Here is a 7,849-nt window from a genome sequence, read left to right as displayed (position 1 = left end):
ATCTGCGGCCGCAGAACAATTTGTGCAACCGCAGATCCAAACTTCAGAGAACTGGTTTTACTGAACATGGAATTGTGCGGCCGCATTTCAAAATTGTGCGGTCCGCACTTCCCCCTCTTGCCCACTGTTTTATCTACAACTGTTTTATAGTATGTGTTTGAACTTTAACTGACTCATGTTGCTATGTATTGCAGAAAATGGTTAGATCAAGAGGACGTGGTGACACTTCCAAAGGGAGGGGTGAACCTTCCCGAGGCCGAGGCAGTGGTACCCTACTACTCTCCATGAAAAGAGTGATTAGTAAGAAGGCAATAATAGGCCGAGGTAGACAGCCAAAGCTCTCCGAATCTAGTTCATATGCCCCATCTAGGGAAGCATCGGAGGGGGACTCAGTGCAAAGGTAGCCTATTGTGCCAAAACAGCCACAGATTCCCCAGGACAAATACCGATTGAGAGACGAGCCTACCTCTTCTGAGAGTAGTTCTGAGGGATCGGAAGGGAACAGTCAGGCTACGGAGCCCTCATCTACTCATGCCCCTGCCGCACCCGTCATAGTTGATGATGATGTTGATATTCCGGAAGACGGTCAGGGGGGTGATACCAGAGTTGTAGGCCTAGAAGGTCAAAGAAGATGGAAGTTTGGGAAGATAGGTTTGTGAACCTGACTGTATTCAATAAGTTCCGTGAGTGATGGCCGCAGAGATCGCTCACTCTTGAGCAGCAGTTTGTATTGAAAGATATGGATAGATACAACCAAAATGTGTTAAGACAATTTCGGGAAAGAAAATGGTGGAAATGGTTCACGAAAAGCATATTGGATGCCAAGGAACACTTAATCCGGGAGTTCTACACCAATGTGGTGCACATCAAGAAGGGGACTAAGGTGACTAAGGTGCGGAACTTGAAAGTACGATTTGATCAGAGCACCCTGAAAACTTATATAGGGTTCGAGGATATGGAGCCGGTGCAGTATTTATAGAAGTCCGCACTTGGTGACGCAGCTCACCCTTGGCTAGCTGAGATACTGGCAGCTCCAAGACCACCACCACCATGGATCACATCAGGGGTTCCTATTCTGTGGAACACCCTCAACTTTGAAGCAAAATCGTGGCAAACATTTGTATACAGTCGCATAGACCCAAGCCAGAATGAAAACAGCCTTCCAATCCCCCGGGCAGTCTTAGTTGCATCTATCATGGCCGGGTTCCCAATTAATGTGGGTGCCATCATGTCGGCCAATATGTCTCTGGTTGTCAGGCAGGGTGAAAGCTCTTATCCGTATCCCAACACGATCACGGAGTATCTCACGGATGCAGGGATGGAGCCCAAGAGCTTTGATACGAAGGTAAAAGCTAAGCAGCCCTTCTCCTTGTACTCTCTGAAGGACCCAAGTAACCCGAAAAACAAGGGTTAGTCGACTACTACCGTAGGCCAGTCTGATGAGCCATCGGTGGTAGTTGTAGATTCTGCTGCTATGCCTTCTACAACTTCCATGCCTTCCACAATTGTCGTGCCTTCCACCAAGACAGCTGACATGCCACTATGTCTATCTTCAGGGCCATCAGCATTGGTATCAGTGCCTTCCTTCTCAACTTATCCACTATCTACGCTGTGAGTCTCCCAGACGCTGGCGACTCTCAACAACTAGATGCAGACAGCTTCTGCAAAGCTTTCTGACCTATCCAGTGATGTTGCAGCTAAGACCTCTACCTCAGCACCCCAGATCCCTCCGTCAGTGGAGGAAACATTAAAGAAGATTTTGGACAATCAGAAGACCATCATGGATACATTGGCGGCACATGGGTGAGCTATTGAGGAGTTGGGTAAACAGGTGAAGAAGATGAGGAAATCACAGGCCTCAAGAAAATCAGTGGACAAATTGAGACAAGAAGTGACCAAGATAGCAACCGCTAGGGATCTTCCGTTTGACTTACTGATGGAGACGCATCCATCAGTACCAGCAGACCCAACAATAACAGTGGCACCACCTGGCCAGTCTGAGGAGCCAGACCGTGCAACCCACACTGCTGAGGCGGTGCTATAGATGTTCACCAACCCAACTGCTCCCCGAGCAGAGGATGATGAGATCCAGTTGGAGGAGCCTGAGGGGGGTGATGCTGCTATGGATACCGAGACCACATAGGGAGTCCTCTCTACTTTTTTCCCTCCTTATTTTGATTTTTATTAAGCATTGAGGACAACGCTTATTCTTATTCAGGGGGTGATCTATTTTTGATTTGATATGACATTTGACATTGGCATGTAATAACTATAATACTCTCTTTTTATCTTTATTTTATTTTTCATTATGTATATATATTCCTCCCTCTCTATTGATGTATATATTCGTTTTCCCATTCTCGGCTTGTATATTTATTTTTACTTTTAGTAGTTACTTCATAGCTTCTTTATTTTGTTTCTTAGTAGTTTAGCTTCTTATTTACTTTAATAGCTTCTTGTTGATTTTGTAGCTTCTTTTTATGTTTAAATGATCAATAAGTCTTTGGTTTTCTTAATTCCACAGTTCTTTTCAAAGGTGGTTTTTGTGTGAACCGGGTGGCTCTTCCCAACGATGGATGGCGTGACAACCTTCTTAAGGGATTGAGTCCGTTTTTGATGATTAGGTAAAAATAGTAGTAATAATGAATAAGAGGGTCAAGCATACTTCACTTGGTACCAACACACTTAACTACACGCTTATGGTTAAAAATAAGTTCTTGGAAAGAAATGGCTCTAGTTAGTCACCTTGTGACTCTTGTGTTGACTTAGGCAATCATCGAGTGGTTTAGTTGAACCATTAGCGATTTTTAATCTTGAATACGGTTGTTGTGGGCCCTCGCCTCTATCCTCTTGAACAATCCAGCCATGTGAGAGGTGAGATATTTTGTTACAAGTCCAAGTACCCGTGCGAATGGTCTAGAACTTGCCCCGAATGTATTTCTAGGAAAAATTCTAAGTTTTGCTTGGCTTGAGAAGTGATTGTAGGATCTCCTTGGCCCGTTTTGAAATTTTCCATGGCCCACCAATGATGTTATCCCTAGTCAACCCTTTTGAGCCTAAAGCCTTTCTCATTTGATAACCATGTTACAAGCCTTTACCCATTTTGTAGTAACCCTCTCTTGGCACCCGAACTTTCCTTAACACTCATAAGAAGCAAATTGGTGAAAACATAAGTTTGGGGGAGAGACGGGGACTTTGAAAGTGGTATCAAGGTACAAAAAGAGAAAATAAATGAAGAAAAAGAAAGAACAAAAAAAAACACAAAAAGAAAGTGGATAACTTGAAGAGTTGAAGGATTCAAAGAAAAGCAAAAGTGCAAAGCATGGAGAAAACAAAGAAGGAGAAAATGATATCATGACCAAGAAAGAGTGATGTCGATTCTCTCTAGTTCCCCTAAGAAAAAATAAAATGACTCAAAGAGTCGGCAAAGCATGAGCCTAAAAGAGAAAATGGAGTGCTTAAGGAAATATGAACCCATTCTATTCCAACATTTCCTACCTTAGTCCAAAAGCCTTCATTACATGCCAAAAAAGCCCTACGTGATTTCAAGCCGAGTGAACTTACATTAGTGATGATTCACATGAGGGGAAAGCATATGGTACTTAGAGTCATACCTGTGGCATTCTTTTGAGAGTGATGAGCGAACTTTCCACAAATCATTGAATTGAGTATTACATTCTTAAGTGAGATGAGCTAACGGAGAGTATAGGAGGAGGAGTTTGGGATCCATAGTGACCTACATGAAAGTGCAAACTTCCTTGATGAGTAAAGTCAATCTTTGATGCTCAAGTGTCACATTAGAGCTATTTGTGCTTTAACCTTCAAAACATTGCATGGTTTATGATTCATTAGTGTGGGTAATTGTTGGTCCCAATTGATGTGTGTTTATGTAACAACCCGACCGGTCATTTTGAGAATTTAAGTCATGTTCGGCGGCATAAGACCCTGAGCAGCTTCGTATTATGTGTATTGACTTGCGTGCGTGGTTGAATTCAATTACCGGGTGATTCAGAGTGATTTGGGACACTTAGTCCCTAAAACGGAAGCTTAAGTCTTAGGATTTTGACCGTAGTTGGAACTGTATGAAGATGACTCCGGAATGGAGTTCCGTCAGTTTCGTTAGCTCCGTTGGGTGATTTTGGACTTAGGCGCGTGTCCGGACTGTGAATGTAAGGTCTGTAGCAGATTTAGGCTTGAAATGGCGAAAGTCAAATTTTGGAGATTTTGACCAGAAGTGGACTTTTTGATATTGGGGTCGGAATGTGATTCTGAGAGTTGGAATAGCTCTGTTATGTTATTTGGGACTTGTCTGCAAAATTTGACATCATTCCAGGTGGGTTTGATAGGTTTCAACATGAGTTTTAGAAGTTGGAAGTTTTGGAAGTTCATAAGTTCGATTCGTGGTGCGATTTATATTTTCGGCGTTGTTTTATGCGATTTGAAACCTCGAGCGAGTCCGTGTCAGGTTATGGAACTAGTTGGTATGTTTAGACAGTGTCCCGAGGGCCTCGAATGAGTTTCGGATGGGCTACGGGTCATTTCCTCCTATTTTGAACTGTTGTTATCTATCATCTGGTTTCCTTCATCGCGTTAGCGTCCTTGCCTTCGCGTTCGCGTAGTGTTATTTTGGAGGGTGAAATATTTGCTCTTCGCGTTCGCAGTCACCCTCTCGTGTTCGCGAAGTTCTGCCACCCCCTTCTTCGCGTTCGCATTTCCTATCTCGCGTTCGCGAAGTGCAAACGAGGCCCTGGGCACTGGTGATCATTTTCCTCTTCACGCTCGCGTGTCGCTTACGCGTTCACGTAGCTATGCCATTCCACTCTTCGCGTTCGCGTACTACTTCACGCGTTCGCGAAGAGCGGTCGTTGGGCCATCATATTTTTCCTCTCCACGTTCGCGAACGTGTTGTCACGTTCGCGAAGAACAACTGGGCAGCTTTTGTTTTTCTTCTTCGCGAACGCGTCCCTTTCTCCGCGTTCGCGATGCTTTCAGGCCTGGGCAGAGTATAAGATTTCCAAATCGAGGGTTATACCATTTTTATCACATTTGGATTTGTAGAGCTCGGTTTTGAGCGATTCTTTGTGGGTTTATCAGGCAAATCGATTGGATAAGTGTTCTTCACCTAGAATTTGTTATATTCCATGCTTTTATCTTTATTTTTATCATTTAATTTGTGTTTTGAGTTGGGAAAAATGGTGATTTTTAAAGAAATTTTTCAAAATGAAAAATCATGATTTGAGAGACGAATTGGCATCAGAAATTAATAATTTTAGTATGATTGAACTCGTATAGGAATGGGTGTTCGGGTTTTGTAAAATGTGTCGGGTTCCGAGGTGCGGGCCCGGGGGTCGACTTTTGGAACGATTTTTAGATTTTGATAAAGATTGAAGCTTTATGATCCGAAATAGTTTCTTATGAGTTTCACTTGTGCTTTGAAGTTATTTTTTATTAGATTTGAGTCGTCCGGAGGTCATTTCACCCGAGAAGTTCATTTTTGAGTATCAGTTTTGTCTGTTTTGAGGTAAGTATGTTGCCTAATCTTATGTGAGGGATTTTTCCTTAGGATTTGAGTCTTCTTTGTTGATTGTAGTCCATGTACGCGAGGTGACGAGTGCGTACTCGGACTTATTTGTGGAAAAGTTGGCCTTTTAGGGTTCTTAGGTCCTTATATTCACGGAGTATAAAAATTTTCTTGATATGATTAAGTTCCTATTTACTAGTTTCACCTCTACATGCTTTAATTTGAATTAATTGCTTCAGGATTCACTTTTATTGCCTATTTTACTCTTATTTGACTTAACTGAAGATTTTACCTCTCTCTTGTCATGCTATCTTTTCATAACTGCTTATCTTTATTTGGAATTATTATTATCTCATCCTATAATTGCTCAGTCTTAATTGAGGTTATGATTATCTTTCCGCTGCTTATCCTTAATTGAATTCCGAGTGCGTACTCAGTACTTGTTGTGGTGATGCACGAGGTTTCTGTCGTGCGGTTGTTGTTATTGTGATGCACGAGGTTTCTGCCATGCGGTTGTGGTTATTGTGATGCATGAGGTTTCTGTCATACGGTTGTTATTATGGGGTTGCACGAGGTTTCTACCGTGCTATTATTACTATTGATATTTGCACATGCGGCGTGACAAGGCAGGATATATATATATATATATATATATATATATATATATATATATATATATATATATATATATATATATATATATGTGTGTGTGTGTGTGTGTGTGTGTGTGTGGCGAGACAAGGTAGGAACATTATTATGCACGTCTGGCGAGACAAGGTGGGCATTTATATTACTATTGCACACGTGGCGAGACAAGGTGGGTTGTGTTAGGGATTGATTTGTGATGATATATGACCTGGGGCATTCTTGTTGTTGATATTTGTGTAGTGGTATACGTACTTGTGTGAGCTTTATCTTGTGAATGCTGTGAGAAAATATTCTATGTGTTGTCCGTTTTTTTTTCCTTATGCTTATTTGCTGATATGGACTATGGTAAGACACTTGCACAAGCATACACGTAGTTAAGCACTCTTATCGGATAAGAGGTGTTCTTGATATTGTTGAGCATAGATGCCCACCCTTGTTTACTTGCCTTCTATGTGGGAATGGCTCTATTGGCACACGAGTCGTCAGTGCGGTTATGAGATGGTATGAGGGCACTGGATGCTAAGTGTTAGGGTTCAAGTATTGAAACCCGTGAGATATGATTTGTCCGAGGTTCGGTACCTCGTGGAGTTGTTGACTAAAACCTGATGTAAAAGCGGTTGTAGTTGCTGAGTTATTACTTGTCCTTACTGTATTTGTGATTTCGGATTTAGGTTGTGTTCCATTCACTTTTCTGTGTCATTTTCATGAGATTCCGCTGATACTTGTTGTTTCCTTCCTTATTTCCATTACTGTATTGTGAGCCATATTGCATAGTCTTTATGTAGACATTATACTTCTGTTATTCATGTGCTTATATCTGTTCAGTTTATTAGACCAGTGGGTGTCTTGACTGTTCTCGTCACTACTCCATCGAGGTTAGTCTTGATACTTACTGGGCACCGCTCTGGTGTGCTCATGCTACTCTTCTGCATATCTTTTGTGCAGATCCAGGTACCTGTTCGTTAGTTAGTTGTATGGAGTGTTATTGTGGAGACTCAAGATAAACCTGCTGCTGCGTTTGCAGGCTTCGGAGTCACCATCAAGTTTTTATTTTTGCACTGTTTATTCCTATTTCTAGACAGTTGTATTTAGAGGCTTTCTAGCAAACAATCTGTAGAGCTTATGACTTGTACTACCGGTTTTGGGAATTGAAGAGATTCTATTTATATAATATTGTTGTTTCAATTATTGTTATGTTTACATAGTCCCTAAGACTAGGTGCCATCACGATACCCAAACGGAGGGAAAATTGGGTCGTGAGAAGTTGATATCAGAGCTCTAGGTTTATAGGTGCTACGAGTCATAAGCGAGTTTAGTAGAGTCTCGCGGATCGATACGTAGACGTCTGTACTTACCTTCGAAAGGCTACGAAACTATTAGGACAATCTCACTTCCTTCATTCCTATCGTGCGAGTTCATTGATCTCAAAGTTTGAACTTTTATCATTCCATTCTCTCACAGATGGTGAGGACACGAGCTGCAGTTACTGATGACGTTGCTCCCGGAGTAGGTATCGCTAGAGACAGAGGCACAGGCCGACGAGGAGTAAGTGCCGCAGCCAGAGCACCTATAAGAGCAGCAGTTGAGGAGCCGCCAGTAGTTCCAATTGGGGAGCAGGTAACAGAGGTGCCTGCTGTTACCCCCGGACTTCAGGAGACCTTAGCACAGTTCCTGAGCATG

Source organism: Nicotiana tabacum, chromosome 14, assembly GCF_000715075.1.
Source record: "Nicotiana tabacum cultivar K326 chromosome 14, ASM71507v2, whole genome shotgun sequence".
Taxonomy (NCBI): Eukaryota; Viridiplantae; Streptophyta; class Magnoliopsida; order Solanales; family Solanaceae; genus Nicotiana; species Nicotiana tabacum.
Note: the sequence above shows the minus strand (reverse complement) of the source record.